Below are 19621 nucleotides of genomic sequence, written 5' to 3'. Positions count from 1 at the left end.
TCAGAGCTGAGGCTGAGAATTACATCATCAACCTGCACTTCTGCCACCTGGACCCCTCCCACCACCATGGGGTGGTAGTCCTTGTCCCCCTGAGGTACCAGGGCGCACAGAAAGGACTCCCATTCATTACCGGACAGGGAGATCCACTCTTCTTCAGGGATGAAAAAGGGGTGTGCTTTACCTGGCGGGTCAAGCAGCTGCTCGGAGCACTGCTCCTGTAGTTGGGAGACCGTGGGAGTGCTGGCCTGGGCAGGACTTCCCTGTAGTTTTGGAAAGCAAGAAGAGACATTTATTTCTCGTCCAGAGGAACCAGGAGGATCCTCCAACTCAGCTATGGTGTTCAGTGGGCACTGTATGATCACAGCATAACCACTGAACCCCCCTTTTTGCTGTACGACAGGCTTAGGGTGCTTGACCTGAGCCCACAATTTTCCACGCTGGCAGTCCACCAGAGGCTCCAGCCTGTCAAGCAGGTCTTGGCCAATGAGTAGTGGCTCTGTTTTAAACCTAGAGATGTAAACAGGATGCACCACGTTCATTGGCCCGAACCTAAGTGCCACCCACACTCGGTGTGTGATCCTGGCATGATCCTGGGTATAGCTGGAAATATCTATCTTACACGGTTCTACCTTAAGTCTGATGCCTTTTCCTTTCGCTACTCGTTTGAGCTCGCTGAGTAGATCGGCTGACATCAAACTAATTTCAGCCCCAGTGTCAACCAGTGCTTCTCTATCTAAGACGTTTTCAAGAGAAACCTTGATATAAATACGCCTTGCTTTGCCTTTCTGGCTGAGATTCCCTAAGAATTGTTGGAAGCCTGCCTTTTCTTTGACTTCAGGGGCGGGGTCAGCGCCCAACTCAGAGTCACAGCCTTCTTCCAGGCAGGAACCCTCCCACCCAATCAGATAGACTGAGGGAGGGGTTTGGGATGGATCCCCGCCTCCTCCAGTGAGAAGGGGCGTGGTCCCCCTAAGCTCATTCACGCTTCCGGCATTCGGTGCGGAAGGTTTACCCTGTCCTGATCTCTCAAGCAGGGCTTGTTCAAGCCTGGCCAGGCGGGTTGCAGTCGACTCCCTTCGTCCAGCCTTCTGATAGGCTCTGCCTGTGCCCTTGCCTTCCCCGTAGCGCTCACGGCGGCTCTGACGCTTAGTGCGGTCCTGCCTGCCTATTTTGCGCCGGGGCTTAGCGGGCTCAGGAACCTCAGCTCCCTCGAGCTGAGGCGAGTCGTCAACCCTGCTGGCTTTAGTGGCTAACACGGCCGTTTTAGCAGGTTTTCGCTCTGAGGAAGCAGAGACTTCAGCTCCCCAGGCTTTTTGAGCCAACCTTCTAATGTCAGCCATTTTCATCGCTTTTGCATCAGTGTGCATCACAATCATTTTCCTGAGGGATGCAGATTAGCAATGAATAAACCTTTGAAATTCACGTTCTCTTCGCAACCCTCTTCATTCCCCCCTGCAAAATAAGTGCGCCTAAGCCTCTCATAATAGTCGCAAGGGGCTTCAGCTTTTTCGTGCTTAATATGGTGCGCAGCGGCCACGGCAGCTATGGGATCGATAAAAGCCGAAAATTCTCCGATCATTGCCTGACACAGCTCCTCAAAGCTATTACAGACCTCCGGTCCTTGTCTAGACATCCACTCGTGGACCGCTCGGCTAGTAGTTTTCCTTACTAACATAGCCTTTTCCTGTTCGGACGCTCCGGGCATAAACTGCAAAGTATGTCTCAGCTCATCGATGTAGGTTTCCACATTATTCCCTGACACTGACGGGCCAAACCTTTCTACATCTTTGGCTAACTGCCTCAGGGAGTGGAGGTTAATTTTTACGGTTTCTCCGCGGGCAGGGGGGCAGCCGTGATCAGGAGCAGGGGGTCTATGCCTGAATTGCATCGCCCTTGCGTCTCGCGCAGGACTCGGCGATCTCCCCCATGCCGATCCGACCACAGACCCTGGCCGGGAGAAACCTCCTCCCGGCGCGCTGGGTGAGCGCTCCGGGCTGCTAGGTGGGCTGGCATGCAAGTGGGATCTAGCCTGTTTTGCTTCCAGTACGGCAGCATCTAACTCCTTTTGCCTTTCCTGGCTGAGCTCATTTAAACGCTCAATTTCTTTTTCTTTTTCTTTCAAGCTCGCTTCCAGGTCTCTCCTAGCTACCTCAGCCGCAGTTTCTCTAGCAGACAGGTCATCTAATTTACCTAAAACTTCCCTGAGTCTGTCTTCACTTTCCTCATTTTTCACTCTCTTTTCTCTGATTATATCCAACAACTCAACTCGCTCCGCCTTATATCTTTCTAGCTTTCCCTGAAGCTTTTGAAACTTTGTCAGCTCGGACAAAGACAGTTCCAGCTGTTTAGCTAGATTTAAGGCAAAACTCGATAGGACCTGAACTGCGTTCACGGACCCTCCTGTGTTAAGCTGGTTCGCTACCTTAGCTACTAAATCTACTTGCAGCTTCTCAATATCATCAAAGTTCAACTTTTCGATACCGCTCCAGTAACCAGGATTGTCGTCGCTAGAAATAGTACTTATAAGCGACTCCACTTCAGACATTTTAGCAGCCATTGTCATTACGTCAGAGAAACTTTAAGAGTATTACTTTTTTTTCTTTTACCAAAATACAGTATGGAATCTAAACACCCGAGCAGATGGATTTCCAATCAGTACACGTTACACTAAACGCTAGAAAACAGGGGGATTTCTTTACGCAGTTATCAGCACACCCGGTATTCGCGTATAGAAGCCGCGGTGCTGTGCTGAACTTGAACTCACAGCAATATCAGTTATTCTGTGCGATTGATTCTCATTTCATTCTAAACTCGCCCACCCAGGGACGCCATTAAATGTAGTGGTTTGATGGGTTTACTGAGACAATTATCAATTGTAGCAGTAATCACGAGGTTGTTCGTTGGGGCTTTTAGAAAATCAATCGTCAGAACAACTAACAACGCACACACACGGGTTCAATACACGAGATACATTTATTAATATAAACTGTGCACCAAACATATACTAGTCTGCCTGGATACGAGCGGCAGACCTTACTGTGAGGGTTATCAATATACAAGGTATATAATCTCGAAGAGATGCAAACACAAAGAGATACACAACAGAGAATATATGTCAATATATATCGTTCGGTTACCAAATCGCTAATCAGTGTTATTACCCACTGTTACTCTAAACTCGGAAGTAAATACATTACTCATGAATTAAATTGATAACAACTTGTGTTGAGGTACAATTAAATTCTCGAGACGCAATGTAGAACATGGGGTTTACTTATCCACTGTGTTTGGATTTGGAATTTCCCGGCACGAACACCAAACCAGCTGACAGGCTCTGTTGCAGCGGTTGTCCAATGGGCGTTGTGTCGGCGTCCTCTGGCTACCGGCCAACCAGTCGAGGTGCAGCTCGGAGTAGGACGGGCGGAGGAATCTGACTGCGGCGCGCAGGGCAGTCGTTGCTCCGAGGGGATCTACCAGCAGTCCGGCTGGCTAGTAGAAAGTCTCTATGCACAGAGTGTGACCGCGAGTCCTCACAAGTCACTCTTTTGCCTGGGAAGAAGCTGGTTCGTTCCCGGTCCAGCGCTGCTTCTGAATAAGCTATTCAGGTTGTCGACGAGGGTCCAACTGTAGGCTGCCGTTGATCAAGCGGAGCATTCACGTTGGTAGAATTCTGAATACGTACGGGATCCTCGGCCTCGCGCTTAGAACAAAGTCCAAGTCCTTTTGCAGACAACAGCAGTTGTCACGTGATTGTCTCTGAGGATGCGTGAAAATGGCCAAGGAGAGCCCAGAACTGAGCTTGCGCTCCCTTTTTGATCAAGACCCAGATGTGTGCTGATTGGTTGAGAGTTTGGCGGGCATTGGAGACCCACGTGGTATTACCACGCCCTGCCAGTCCCTGATTGGTTGGTCAAGGTGAGATATAAGTCACTTACTCTTGACACTTAGAAATGCAGTCCAGATGTCCATTCGGCACTCCCTAGACAGATAGGCGCCAGTGGATGACCATTGATCATGATAGCCAGTTTAGCTAATTGCATCCCCGTCTGGGAGCTTGCTTCTTATCAAAAGAAAAACATCTTAAATCAGCTTGCATGAATTCTTTCTCTGTGGCTGCACCACAGAGATGGAGGGTGAGATGGGGCCTCCTTTAGGAGCATACCAACGCTTAATTCTGTCTTATTAACAAGCATTGCCACTACAATAGTTTAAAGAAAAAATACACACCAGTCTTCCATTTCTCCCTAAACATTTTAAGCATGAAAGTTTTATGAAAGAGAGGACATTAGCTAGCCAATATGATAAAGAAATAAATGATTATTTTATTTCTTTTGCATATTTATTTGAACATTTCCATCGATTGTACAAGCACTTGGAAACTGTCCAATCCCTAGTTCATCAAGCATTTACCGGTCTGGTGCCGGTCTGTGTCTTCTAGGATATAATGCCAGCAAACTCTCGTTTTTATGTCCACTATAACTACGCTGGGCAAACGTTCCGAGGTCAAATTCTTCCAGCACGGGGGTACCTTTAAAGCGGAGACGACGGCACCGAAATTTTTTGGCGCGCCTTCTCTTTAAAGCCCTGGCCAAATATGAAGACAGTACGTACAGTTATAATTCAAACGGAATTAAAAACTACACATCCCAGTTACCATGGTGGTGCTTGTGATCATTGCGTTTAACCAACGAAACAGGGCGAAAAATCAGTCACATGACTTTGGGGCAGAGTTTCGAAAGCTTAACCTATCAGCAACAAAGCGAAATTTACACGATAGGCTACCTCAAACTGTCAGTTACACGACTGTGTATGTCGCTTAAGCCACTCCTATTTGGCATTTTAGTTATGGAGGCGAGAAGACGCCCCCCCCCCCCTCTCTGGGTGTCTGATTTGCCGCCATCTTTAACTGTTCGGTGTCCGAATCGGAGTAGCTACGCGTACGAAATATAGTTAATCCCAACTACAAAACATATATTTTTGTGGTAAGAGGGCGCAAAACATCAGTATTTACTACTATTAATTACTGTACGATTTATAGTTGAAATCTGAGCCTAGATATAAAGTTAGATATAAAGTTAAAATCTCGACAAAGCAATGTAGGAAATACAGAGAAAATAAATCCTTTCTGACATCTAAAATCAGTTTCGATCAAGGTCTCTAAAACGAACAAGAAAAAGAGGATTTTCGGAGGGCAATTACGCTGTGTTTATATAGAATAACTGATTTATGAGCAATCTAATTTCTTGTTTGTTTAAAACAGTGAAATGTCAGCTGCAAAAGATCGCACCAGAAACAGCACTCTCTCTGCCTGTCATAGACGTTCAGGAAAGGCTGAATGAAGTCATGTCAAGTACAATAATTCGGTGATCAATAATAACAGTTGTAGGACAGTATATAAGGAGGATAAGGATTTTGAAGTTGACTCGAAATCTGATAGGTAACCAGTGCAAGGACTTGAAAACAGGTGTAATGCATCCCTGATAGGATTCTTGCTGTCATATTCTGAACATATTGAAGATTGCTCAGTGTGGATTTAATTTCCCCAGTGAACAGGATGTGCATTTATTAATTCTAGAAAAAAAGCCTTTCTTGATTTCTCTAGTTCCCTTTAAAATAAACTATTATTCCACAATGCAGAGTATTACATGGCCAGTATTTACACATGATATTTGTGATTTAAAGAAATTAACACAAGCAGCTTTTGGAGATTTAAGTGTTGGCTGAGTTATTGCAGGATAAAAGACTAGAGATGTTGGCAAGAAGAAGATAATTTGGGGAAAGCTGAGGAATACACTTATAACAAGAACACTTCCTAATGGGGTTAGGCATACTTTTGATGAAGATGATGAAGTTAACAGACTATATGTTTACATAGATACTGAAATAAGGATTGTATTTTAGATTATGTGTAGTTGCTGGCATTGAACTGTGTGTTGGATGCACATGAATTGAAGGAATGGGCAAACATAGCTGATGCGGATCCACAGAGCCAGCATATTAAGATGTTTATAATTAGAGGCAATTTGTTTAAATAACTAGGTATGGATACTGATGTGCAAGAGAGGTGGAAAGGCTGTTTCCTTAAGCCAGCACTATTAAATATTTTATTCTCAGTGAGATGCTGCCATTTCATCGTGGGTTTCTAACACTGTGTATAGTTCCATCCACACAGTACCTTTACTTCCATCCATTTCTAATCTCTTTATCCAGTACAGAGGATTTGGAGCCTATCCCAGTAAGCAACGGACCCTGGACATAGCGCCAGTCCATCACAGGACAGACAGACACAAACACACACACACCAGGGCCAGTTTTCCCATAAACCAATTAACTTACCAGTATGTTTCGGAGTGCGAGAGGGAGTCATATCACACATATGGAGAAAAACCATGTAACCCAGAGAGAACATGTAAAACCCCCACACACAGGATGGCAGGAATTGAACCTAGGACCCCAGTACTGCAAGATAGCAATGCTAACCACTTCGCCACCATTATAAATGGATGGGTATCTTAGTTATCTTTCTAGTTCACAGGTTTGCATGCATAATTTAATTTTGAAAGCCACTGAGACATGTCATGGAAATATAACTATCAAGGAAGCCACAAGAGAGAGTTCTCACCTGAGTAAGGTCTTTATTTCAATATTGCAATATTGGGAGCCCTGCTACCACTTCGCAAAGTGCAACCAAAGACTCAATTTGTTACAAGCAGTATAGGGTTTTTATAAGACGTTGCGCTGTAAAAAAGTTCAGCACGTGGTCCCTTCTAAAACTTCCCCTTTCTCTAAGAGAAAACAGATTACATCATAGAGCGAGAGAAGAAAAACTAGATTTGTTATTCAAAGCTTATCAGTTACTTTCAGCTAATTCTAATGACCCAGACAGCATATATTGTTTTGGTACATTGTCTTCTAAACTAACCTAAACAGTGTACTTTGTTGACAAACTGTTTTCTAAAATTCTGCACGTACTGTAGCACAGCAGTTACATCCTTGAAATATATTATCTAAAAGCACCAATATATTTTTTTCAAAGCTCTCTACATTTTTAAGAATCAATTTACTTATTAGATTTCCACTTCAATTCCCTCCTTTTTATTCTTGAAAATGATTAAAAGTTAGATTCTTCATATGGACTCCCAGGAGGCTCCCATACTTCGGATTCTTGCGTTCTTATCAGAACATACTGATGCACAAACATATTCATTACCATATTTCAAAGCATTGGAATAATATATTTCGTACAGCAACACAAAAACAGGAAGACAAGTATCACAGCCCCTATAATCGGTGTTAGTAACTTAAAGAAAAACATTCCCCCTGGCCCAAACCGTGATTTTAACCAGGAGAGAAATGGGTGAGGCTGTAGAATGAGGCATTAAAGCACATACATAACAAGATGCATTACATTTCTTTAACTTTACTGTATGATTTATAAATTTATACCACAAATTACTCCTATCCCCCTCATTATCAGTTTCATTCAGCCAGTTTGTATACAAAGAGGCTTCGCGTTTAGATTCTTCCTCTTTCTGGGTGGTGACAGGCTTCCACATAAAAAGGAAAAAGGCTGGGCACATCAGTCCCAAGCATGTGATCCCCATCTGTGCTTGTGCACTTTGCTCAGTTCGTTTACAGTGGGAAGCATGAATCCAGGGAACCCTTTCCGTGACTTTCACAGCACTCGCAGTGGTCAGCAGCCTTGGTACGGCCCCCTCCACCTGAGCGAACACCACCTCTTTTTCCTGTCTTTCACCAGAATCCAGTCTCCTTATTCATGCATTAGTTCTTACAGCACAGGTAAATCCCTGTGGGCTGGAGCCCAGCATTTTTCTTAGGGTTTTTTTTTTACAAGATTGGTCAACAGCTGGGTCACCTAAACAGCTGTCTATCACCCTAATAGAGAATGGCCTGAAACTGTGATTATAGCGAGGAGCATACAGTTATTTCCATTCTAATACATCTGAGTTACACTCAGACTAAAAGCAGGGCTATTTACCCATGCCAATAAACCTAAATAATCACCTCTATCAAAGGGGATTACTCCCATGAGCATCTTTTATAGCAATACAATCCCAACATGAGCTCTGATTATTATTTGTGGCTGACTGATAAAGTATTGATTCCATATCCCCATTTTATCAAAGTAAAGCTCCTTACACTTAACAGGTACACTGTCGCCCCCCCTCAGGAAGCTCAACAAACACAGAAACAGTGACAATATAATAATTAATGTTCACTCAGTCTCTGGTGCAGTGGTTCGGTGTCGGCGCAATGCGTAGATCCAGCGATCTCATCCTGTCACTCAGATGGCAGAGTCGGTAGTCAGTTGCACTTGATATGGTCCTTCCCAGCAGGGTTGCAACATCAGGCAGGGTATATCTTCCTCACCACACCCACTCGCCAGGTATCAGGTCGTGTCTTCCCTCTACTGGAGGTCTCCAAGTGTCCAGCACCTGTTCACCAGCCCCGTGCACCACTTCAATTAACAACCTACAAAAAAACCTACAATACTACAATAGAGAATTAGCAAATTCAACAATCCATTAGCCAAATTCGTCCCTCCAGGAAGTTTCGTTGATTGGCCTGTGATGATATCAAACAGGCTCTATTACACAGTTCTGTTTGATCCAGCCCGCATCCCATGGCGCTCCTTCAGTCTGATGTCTAGTCGATCTTTTAGAGTTCTGTTCCTTCATTCCACTGTTCCAGCAGACTGAGGGTGATCTCAGTCCATCTCACCCCGAATAATCCAGCCACAGCCTGTCCCTTGATCATAATACAAGCGGTAGGGCAGTGCCCACCGAGGGCTTATCTCTGTTATCAAGTGTTTGGTAGACACAGAGGCAGTGGCAGCAACCCACTGGGAAAACAGATTATAAGAGCCCAGGTTTCTCTTGACAATTGTCAATTTGCCAGTGCATGAAAGGTTCCTCAGGAGCAGGCCTTTTGAGCTGTAGCACCCGCACCTGAACTGTAGCTGAGTTCCTTTGATAAGCATCACATTGAGATACCACATAAGTGGCTACTGCTTCAAACACGGTCCCCACCCAGGTTTGGGTAACCAGCACACCATTTCTCACACCCAGGTGTCCGACAGAGTGCATTTGTCGAGCTACAAAGGGCATTAGGCTGTGAAGGCATGCAGGGCGTCCAGTGTGCTGGCAGCACCACACCCAATCATCATGAAGCACCACACTCTTTTCTAACCATGTCCTTTTCTCTGCTTTAGAGGCCTCAGCCTGAATATCCTGTAGCTGTCCCCTTTTCACCAACAGAGGTCTCACAGGGGTCTCAGACTCCTGCTCTACCAGGACTGCTCACCTGACAGCTGCATCTGCAAAGTTGTTCCCTCGAGTTACTGGAAACATTTCTTTATTATGTGATTTACACTTTACCACAGCTACTTCAATAAGCAGCTGCAAAGCTTCTAACAGTTCAGAGACAAACCCAGCATTCTTAACTGGAGTCCCTGCCATGTTGGGGAAATCCCTATTCCTTCACTGCCATCCAAAATTGTGGCATCCACCAAATGTATATATACAGTCTATATAAATTGCTACAAGTTTCCATTTAGCATATTTACAAGTTTCAATTAAATATTTTCATTCGGTCTGCTAGTTCTACACCAGATTATTCACAGTTTATACAGCCAGGCAGGTAACCTGCACAACACATAAACACGGCCCCTTGGCCACCGCATCAAGGGGTCCTGAATAATAATAACCCACCAGACGATGCCTATCTCCATGCTCCTGCACCAGCACAGCAGCTCACAACCCATTTCTTTCACTTACATACAGATTACATACAGATGATCCGTCTGAGGGAATCCAGTCCAGGGCCAGTGCCTGCAAGAAAGCTTGTCTCAAAACATCAAAACCGGTTTCTGCTGCAGGGGTCAAGGCAATTTTGTCTTTAGACTGCACTACCCCCCTTAAACCAATACGTCACTAGACAAGCTCGTTCTGAGAAGGCATTCACCCTGGCTTTATCATGTAGTTGGTTTTATACTCCTTTTTTTTCAAGATCCAGTACTTGGAGTAGCCCGGCCTTATGGATTCCCTCATTAGGTAAAACAATCACAATATCACATAACTCTATTAAGTTAGTTTACATAAATGCTATTTCATGCAGTAATTCCTTATAAAATGCTGCAGTCTGGGCCTAAAATAGGTCTGGGGTGTCCCCCACCCACATCAGTAGTTGAAACTGTACATCTTTACCCAAGCAGACTGTGACAGCTTATATTTGCTTTAAACACAACCCTTGCACCCCTTCTCCTGTAGCCTCCTGTTACCCGTTAGAAAACTTTATATCACATTTTTATGCTGTTTTAGTCTAAAAGTAGGACAGCTGTGCTCCTGTGTCCCCCAGTTACTGCACACTGTAAAATTATTTCACTTTTATTTCAATCCTGAGATAAATTTAGGAAGGCTACAGAGGGGTTTACTAGATTAAAACTTTTAGTTCACGCACGGCTCTCGTTTCAGCTTCTGACATGTTCTTTAATTGTGAATTCAAGCCTCTTTCTTCCAATTTCTCCAAAAAACACCTTTTTTTTAGTAACTGCACACCAGCTTATTAGTAGTTTTGTCTTTGGGGTTTTATATCTCGGTATAACATGAAAGTCGCACAATAATTTCGACAAACTGGCGGCTCCCTTTTCTCCTCCTTGGGAGTCTTTTTACCTCCCATTTGCAGCGCTCGCACTTCTGCATGCATGCTTCGCGAGTTATTAAATCAAATCTCTCTCCGCTGTCCGTAATATCAGGAAAGCATAGTTGTACATTCTTGGCAACATCAGGTTTAACACACTCAAGTAAATTTGTTTTATTACTGTGGAAGTATCTTCATTCACTTCCTTTTCATCGGCTAACCCCGAGTATACTATCCATAAAGCTATAAACCTTTCTGTAAAATCTGAAAACATCCTCACTTCCTTCTGCTGACATGCTGTTACTTTTCTCTAATCAGTTTTCGGTGGGTAATGCTCTTTCAAAAATCTCCACACTGATTCCCACCCTTCTCCCAGATTCTCTCTCAAGGCGTTCTATTTCTTCTTTTGCTTTTTCTTTTTCTGCATATATAACTTCCTTTCGTTCAGCCATTGCTTTTAGCTTTTCCATCAGGGATTTTTGCGTCTCATCTATGATATTCTGTTGAATTCTCAAATATTCCTCTAACTATTGTTTATTTTTATCCAAATGTTCATACACTTTTCTACATTCCTGTTCAGCCTAAATTCCGTCTGACAGTCAATATTTCTTTTAAGTTTCACTTTGGATTAATCAAACTTTTTTTCTTCACACCAAACCATTTTCACGTCTCCCACGCGCCCCGCGGAATCCCCCAGTCGAGACAAACTGACGAACTATCACAATTCGGGAACACGGACCAGGTTCCAAATCCTGGCTTTAAATACACAGTTGAATCGAGTTACCATTTTTGGCTCTTCTGCGAGTACAGTTCTAGTTATTACCTTCAGCCGTACTGCAGTCGTGTACCAGGATGCAACACCTGGATTTTTTCGCACGGGCAGGGCGAGACGCTACTCCTTCAGCAATCCCTCTTTTTCTACCCCACCTTCACAAAACAGGCATCTAAAACACATACACCATAACTCATTTTTTCTGTTGTACTTGCTTCAGCTTCAGGAAAACCCTGAACCCGCCACAGCAACATGGAGAGGACAAGGGACTTTTTAGAAAAGAGGAGTCCTTACCTCTTTTTAGAAGCGTCCGCCTATCTTTTCCTCTCCATGTCCGTGTGGTTTAATTTAGATGGATACTTCTTCATCATTTGGGTCATGTATCCGCCAATCTGCCTCCTCCTTTTTAGAGGACGTTGTAAACCTTTAGGAACAATATGATCTAGCAACAAGGTTATGTCACTGTAATTAGGCTTAAGACAATCGAGAACAAGGCTTGCCTTTCTTCTAAATTCTTTACGGTCATCAGGCAATTTAGGAAAAGACTTAACTAATGCAAATAATTCACTAGGAGACCAATGTCAATGTACATATGCTGGAGTTCCTTCTGGACCTGGAAAAGTGCACATTGGCATTTCACAAACAAGTGAAAAGGCTTTGGCTCCGGACCGCTTTCTAATTTCGGTGGAGACTTTTTCTTTTTAGTACGCATGGCCATGACTTTAGCTGCAGCTTGCTGTTCTTTACTTTCAAGACTAGTCTTTTTTGAAGCTTCCCATTATTTCTGTGATTCCTCTTTCCATTCCATAAGTTTTCCAATTCAATTTCTTTCCTTTCTTCTCCTTCTCTTCTAAGTTTCCCCTTCTTCAGGAAACTTCTTTTTCCTAATTCAACTTTCCTCTGTCGATTCTGATTCACTTACAAAGATAGTTATAGTTATAGTTATATACTTCATAGTTATGGGCCCCTAATTATCATATATAAATTATGTGCAAGTTCCCTTACACCTATTACCCTAGCTTTACAGTTCATGAACATAATTTTTTTTTTTACTCTAACCCAGGCTATAATTGTTTCTCTGAATTTGTCGTACATGTACTTTTGCTGGACTGCTCGGTCCCATTTTCGTCTCTGAATTTTAATTTCCCATTTTTACCGATCGGTGCCTTACTTAGAACCTTATCACATTAACTACTCCGCAGAGCAAAAACCACACGTCTGTGTTAAGATAAGTTCTTTATATGAGTCCTGGACTCATCAAACCCGCGTGAGAACACCCCTGTGGCTCGCTTCTCAAACTATTAATTTTAAAGGATCACTTACTTACTTACAGACAACTGCCAATTCTCCAGACGCGTCTCTGGAAGGATAAACAGTTTATCCTCCGAGGTTCGTCCAATTTGCTAAAATTGTCCGGGTCCGGATGGAGTTTCAGCAGCCGTTCGCGCTCAGGTTTGTGATCCCGGACGAGCCCCCAAATTGTCATGGAAATATAACTATCAAGGAAGCCACAAGAAAGAGTTCTCACCTGAGTAAGGTCTTTATTTCAATATTGCAATATTGGGAGCCCTGCTGCCACTTCGCAAAGTGCAACCAGAAACTCAATTTGTTACAAGCAGTACAGGGTTTTTATAAGACGTTGCGCTGTAAAAAAGTTCAGCACTTGGTCCCTTCTAAAACTTCCCCTTTCTCTAAGAGAAAACAGATTACATCATAGAGCGAGAGAAGAAAAACTAGATTTGTTATTCAAAGCTTATCAGTTACTTTCAGCTAATTCTAATGACCCAGACAGCATATATTGTTTTGGTACATTGTCTTCTAAACTAACCTAAACAGTGTACTTTGTTGACAAACTGATTTCTAAAATTCTGCACGTACTGTAGCACAGCAGTTACATCCTTGAAATATATTATCTAAAAGCACCAATATATTTTTTTCAAAGCTCTCTACATTTTTAAGAATCAATTTACTTATTAGATTTCCACTTCAGACATCAGGTACTACTGTTGTATTTATGAAAAAGAAACAAAACAAAAATCATACTAACAAGAGTGCCATCCTACTCCTTAGTTAATACATTTTATTATTCATAAACAGTTAACATTGTTAGCAAAATATTTTGAATTATATTTAACCCTATTTTTTCTTTAGTTTTGTATTTAACTTTAATTTAATATTATTGATTGCTAATAGTTTATGCTAACACCTAACTTTCTTAATTAGATGTATTTAAAACAGTGAACTAAGTGTAACATACTATTCAGAAATACAATCGAAAATAGTTTTGTGGTGTTTGTATGGATGAAACGTTTCTAAAATGTATAACGTAACAAAATTAAAGACGATTAAAATCTGTAATCTTTCCACTTGTAATGTCATTAGACAGAACAACACGTTTCTGGTTTGTTTTAATTAGTATTAGTTAGTAGTTAGTAGTTTTAATTTAATTAGTATTGCAATTCGAACTGATTCCCTTGCGAAGATATGGACTTAAGAATATTCGTGCCTGGTCAAAAAATGGCATTAAGCACTTAAAATTAATATGGTTAATAATAGTAAACTGTAACATGCTGTAACAAGATCGGTTAAACAGCGAAGAAAATGCTTTCAGAGAAAATGTTTCAGGTGTGAAGAACATAGATCTCCAATGCAATTTCAACCAAACCTGTTCGCACACACCCTGCCCCCACTACCATTAGAATATACACAAAGCACTGAAATCTTTCGAGCTAATGATCAGGTGACCCGAGAGAGAGCGAGAGAAACACCAAGGGGTGCGGAACCAGGGAACTATTTACATGGAAAACGGGCGATCTCCCCAGACTGTCCGCCCGTTTCACTGTTACCTGGATACCTCTTTATTTAGAACTCACAAACACTGATTTTTAGTTTCGAAGGATTCAAGTAGAGTTTTAGATGAAAGGCAGCGACCTTAATCAAGCCCAAATCATAATTGAACCCATTCAGAGCCTACATTACATTTTAGCGTTTCATTCTGAGCAGAAGACCCTCACACCTGAAGAAGGCTTGCGTTTTCTCTCTTCTCTTTTAAGCATGTGTACAATGTGTAATACAATTACAATGTGTAATTACAATGCTGTAATACAATTTGAATCGTATGAGGGTGGGGGGGAGGTGTCTTTCGCTGGAAATCTCGCCTGCTTCTACTTTACGAGCACAACCCCCTCTCTGCCGGAGTGCTGGCTGTGACGAATTAAACCGGTTTCACAGGTTTCAATCACAGACCATGTGACATGGGAGTCAGGAAACTAACACACAGCGTCACCGGATTTGATAACACTATAAAAACGCTATAAAATAATATGACTAGGCACAGAACAAGTTTACAGCACAGTACAATAATAAATGCTGACCATGACTTTAGAAGCATAAATTGCCTTATACTCAATTTAAACACAAGCTGTCTTTAGCCCTCTAAGCTGGTTCATACAGAAATGTAGAGATCCAGGCTCAGAACACACAGCTTCATTAGCGAATACATATGCAGGACAACTAGAGAAGACGTTTTACAGAGGATGGATTTTTAGAAACATCCCATCAGTGACATCACTGAAGTCAACTCCTAGGTACTGTAACTGTCGTGTGGATAGTTTCACAAGAATCAGACAAAGGTTTAAGCATCGCTTGTTCTAGATAAAACTGCAAAAAAAACAACAACAACCCATAATGTACTTCTTTGCGGCTCTGTTTGCCCAAATCATATATTCACAACGTGAAATCTAGAAAATAATATTACGTAACCAAAATCCTCAATATGGAAACAGAACCTGTGTAATTGTTGATAGATGATGTACTCGTAACATTTTTTCAAGACGAACTACAACATTTAAAAAATGACTTGTATGTACTTGATATCTCTAAGCAATCCACGGGTCCCAGCACAAAACGAAACTAAAACGCATACCGTTTCGCGCTTCTTATTAGTTGCTCAAAAGTAATTTGACTATATGAAATGCATAATATAAACCTAGAAACATATACGTGAGCAGTACTTAAGCACTGTAGTATCGGTGTTAAGACATACCTCTCAAATACTGTAAATCAAGTTAAAAATATCTCAAGACCGATTCTGGTCATAATGAAACCATGTTTCGTGTATGTTTTCTTTAAAGTACCGAGACCAGCCATATACTGTATGTTTATGTTCCAAAATTAATATCGTTTATGGCCTTCACACGCGTTGCAGTATGCTCCTATTCTTTTTATCCTCAGCTACTAAGATTTCCCTTCAGTGGTAAAATTAGATATGAATATTCAATACTTAAACGGGCACAGGTAAGACATTAAATATACATATACATACTGTATACAGTACAGTTTTCATACGGTAATATGTTTATGTTCCTAAATCAATCTCTTTTATGAGCATGTGAAAGGCATGGTGAATCGATTCTCAAAAATTACTGTACTTTGCATGATTGGAAACAAATGCGCGATTGCGAAATGCTGTGGTGTTACTTTTACAAAGACGGTCAATGAAAAAAAGAATGTTGACCAGGGCAATACTTTGAGTTTACACTTACAGCTTGTCCAAGGTCATTCATTATTAATACTATTAGTAATATCTTCGTTAAAGACTTTGATGGCCACAGCTCAAACATGAGAGGTTGAGCTTTATTAGCTCCACCTTGCGGAAATTCCGGATACTATTATTTTGCTTGTCGTATTATAGGAGAATTTACGGTAACTCGCGGTATTTACCGGTAGCTTGCGGTAGACTGCGTACAGCGTACCGCAAAATAATGCGTTATCGCCCGCGCATTTTGAATGGCTGCATCTGTAGGCTGCCAAAAGTCTCCGAAACCAAATTTTGATAGCAGAAAATTCTCACTCGTCCAGAAGTTCCCTTGGGACCCAACATCCAGCACAGAGTGGTAAAAAAGCGTCTTTTTTGGAGACCCTTGCAGCGTGCATTGGTGGTTCAGTGGCAGAATTCTCGCCTGCCACGCAGGAGGCCCGGGTTCGATTCCCGGCCAGTGCAGTGGCTTTTGCAGTGAGCGGCTCCATCACTTGCATCCCCTTTCAACTCGCAACTGAAAACCCACTGAAGCTTAGAAGCTGTGAGCCAGGTCAGTACCCGGATGAGGGTGAACTACAGGGAAAAGCAAAGCTTACAGCTGGAAGCGGTGTTAATGGAGCCAGCGGTGGGGTGCTCACCCTGAGGTCTGTGCGGGTCCCAATGCCCCAGTATAGTGACGGAGACGCTGTGTGGTAAAAAGGCGCTGTCTTTTGGATGAGATGTAAAACCGAGGTCATAGCTCTCTGTGGTCATTAAAAGTGACCACCAAAACCTTTGACAAAAGCTCTTGGTAATTGATGGTCTTCAATAATGCTTCTCCTTTAGGTACATTTGAAATCAGCTGAAAAATGCTGTGAAATGGGGGGGCACTTCAGGCCATTGTAGGATTTGGGTTACAAGAACCATTAAACAGCACGAGAAAGCCCGTACACTGAATCGCAGGGCTTTCTATTCAAAGAAGGACAAAAGAAACTTCCCTGAATTCCATTTTTTGCAGCACAGAGAGGACAGGGGGCACGAGGCCTGTTAGCTCAGTTGGTTAGAGTGTGGTGCTGATAACGCCAAGGTTGCGGGTTCGATCCCCGTTCGGGCCAGGCAGTCTCCTCCTCTCTTGCCAAAACCTGTTGCTGTGGTGAGATTGGTGGTAATGCAAAGACGCCACATACTACCAACAGATGAGAGTGTTGCGGGAGAAGAGAGAAGTGATGGAAGATTGAAGAGTGTCCTAGGTGGAGCCAAGATGAAGTGTCACAATTGCATAGGGGAGGATTTCAAATGTTTAAGATGGTAAAAATAACCGGAAGTGATCCCCCAGTCCGGCACAGTCTGACGTACTTCTGTTATATAAAGTGAAACTAGATGTCGAACTGGAGCCTCACCATTTGCATAAGTGAGGCTCCAGTTATACATCTAGTTTCACTTTAAATGACAAAACTGAAGAGACTTAAAAGAGCTGGAGAGGATTTCTTACAACTTTTGAGCCGGCACAGTTTTCGAAAACGTTTTCTTCACGCTGCACTATACAACACAGACAGCCAAGAGTCTCCAAAACAAAACGAATTGACAGATAGGAGAAAAGTCCCACTCGTCCTAAAGTTCCCAAAATCCAGCACTGAACGTAAACAAAGTGTTCAAGTAGCGTGGGAATGCTACCCCTAATCCTAGCTGGAGTTTGAGCGACTGGTTCAGAGTTTGCTCAAGAGTTTACCTTTCACAGATGCGCAAAGATGAATGTTGAGGGTGCACGCTTCAAGGCGCCTTACAGTGCAGGGAGTGATTAGAGACAATTCGTGACGTGTGCTCGTTCCCGTATACCGTACGCCCCGGGTTGCAGTGCTAGGATGACGTCCAATACCGCTTCGGCACGTAACGGCATTATATTCAAGTGCTGGTCGTGAGGGTTTTATTTTGTTCGTTTTGTTCTGCTCTGCTTTGCTTTGTTTTGCTTTCCATGGCGTTCGTAAGAGCGTCAATAAAAAGGCGATTCCTGCGTCTAACACGAATATAAGAGCTATTTCAAGTGCGGCTTCTAAAATGCTTGTAGACATTTGTCTGTTGTTGATTGTTTTTTTGTGTCTAACAAAGTGCCATTTTCCTGTCCGGACGGGGAGACTTTATCATTCCGACATGAAGCAACCCTTAAGTCCTCTGAGGCGTGTCTGTCTGCAAGGTTTGTATTTTGGAAAGGTTTTTTTTTTTTAACGGAGAACGACTTTGAAAAAGATTTCCGCCGGCGTCTCGCGATCCGTGTGAGATTGTAGCAAGAACATGGTGCGGCTTCTTAAATGCTTGTGGACATTTGTCTGTTGTTGATTGTTTCTTTGTGTCTAACAAAGTGCCATTTTCCTGTCCGGACGGGGAGACTTTATCATTCCCACATGAAGCCACCCTTAAGTCATCTGAGGCGTGTCTGTCTGCAAGGCTTGTATTTTGGAAAGGTTTTTTTTTTAATGGAGAACGACTTTGAAAAAGGTTTCCGCCGGCGCCTCGCGATCCATGTGAGATTGTAGCAAGAACGCAGCAACGGCGGCGCGCGCTGTAGTCGTGGCCGAGTGGTTAAGGCGATGGACTAGAAATCCATTGGGGTCTCCCCGCGCAGGTTCGAATCCTGTCGACTACGGTGTCCTCCTCACGTTGTTGTGTGCCGGCGCAAGCAAGGAAAAGTGCCTTTCTGCTTTTCCTGGTGGTTTTAAAACGCGAGATCGCTTGTACCCGCTGCCTTGGAAAGAAATGTCTACATGTTTACTTGCACATTGTCTATTGTTTGTTTGTACATTGTCTTGATGCACTGTTTGCACTTTGTCTTGTTTTTTACACTTGTTTTACAATCGAGAGACCTTCTGTAAGTAAGAATTCCATTGTACCAGTACCGGTTACATATGGCAATAAAGTTCAAGTTCATTCTGAGCAGAAGACCCTCACACCTGAAGAAGGCTTGCGTTTTCTCTCTTCTCTTTAAGCATGTGTACAATGTGTAATACAATTACAATGTGTAATTACAATGCGAATCGTATGAGGGTGGGGGGGAGGTGTCTTTCGCTGGAAATCTCGCCTGCTTCTACTTTACGAGTACAACCCCCTCTCTGCCGGAGTGCTGGCTGTGACGAATTAAACCGGTTTCACAGGTTTCAATCACAGACCATGTGACATGGGAGTCAGGAAACTAACACACAGCGCCACCGGATTTGATAACACTATAAAAACGCTATAAAATAATGTGACTAGGCACACAAACAAGTTTACAGCACAGTACAATAATAAATGCTGACCATGACTTTAGAAGCATAAATTGCCTTACACTCAATTTAAACACAAGCTGTCTTTAGCCCTCTAAGCTGGTTCATACAGAAATGTAGAGATCCAGGCTCAGAACACACAGCTTCATTAGCGAATACATATGCAGGACAACTAGAGAAGACGTTTTACAGAGGATGGATTTTTAGAAACATCCCATCAGTGACATCACTGAAGTCAACTCCTAGGTACTGTAACTGTCGTGTGGATAGTTTCACAAGAATCAGACAAAGGTTTAAGCATCGCTTGTTCTAGATAAAACTGCAAAAAAAACAACAACAACCCATAATGTACTTCTTTGCGGCTCTGTTTGCCCAAATCATATATTCACAACGTGAAATCTAGAAAATAATATT

The 19621-nt window shown here is 42.7% G+C and overlaps 2 non-coding genes across 2 annotated transcripts; both read left to right on the top strand.

The window, feature by feature from the left end:
* Positions 1 to 16991: 16991 nt before the first annotated feature.
* On the top strand, positions 16992 to 17065 carry trnai-gau (transfer RNA isoleucine (anticodon GAU)). Its single transcript has one exon. It is a non-coding gene; the product is annotated as a tRNA-Ile (tRNA).
* Positions 17066 to 18509: 1444 nt separating this feature from the next.
* On the top strand, positions 18510 to 18591 carry trnas-aga (transfer RNA serine (anticodon AGA)). The gene has a single exon. It is a non-coding gene; the product is annotated as a tRNA-Ser (tRNA).
* The last annotated feature ends 1030 nt before the right edge of the window (positions 18592 to 19621 follow it).

Source organism: Atractosteus spatula (genome assembly GCF_055471065.1).
Source record: "Atractosteus spatula isolate fAtrSpa1 chromosome 16 unlocalized genomic scaffold, fAtrSpa1.hap1 SUPER_16_unloc_2, whole genome shotgun sequence".
Lineage (NCBI taxonomy): Eukaryota > Metazoa > Chordata > Actinopteri > Semionotiformes > Lepisosteidae > Atractosteus > Atractosteus spatula.
Note: the sequence above shows the minus strand (reverse complement) of the source record. Positions and strands in the feature narration are given on the sequence as shown.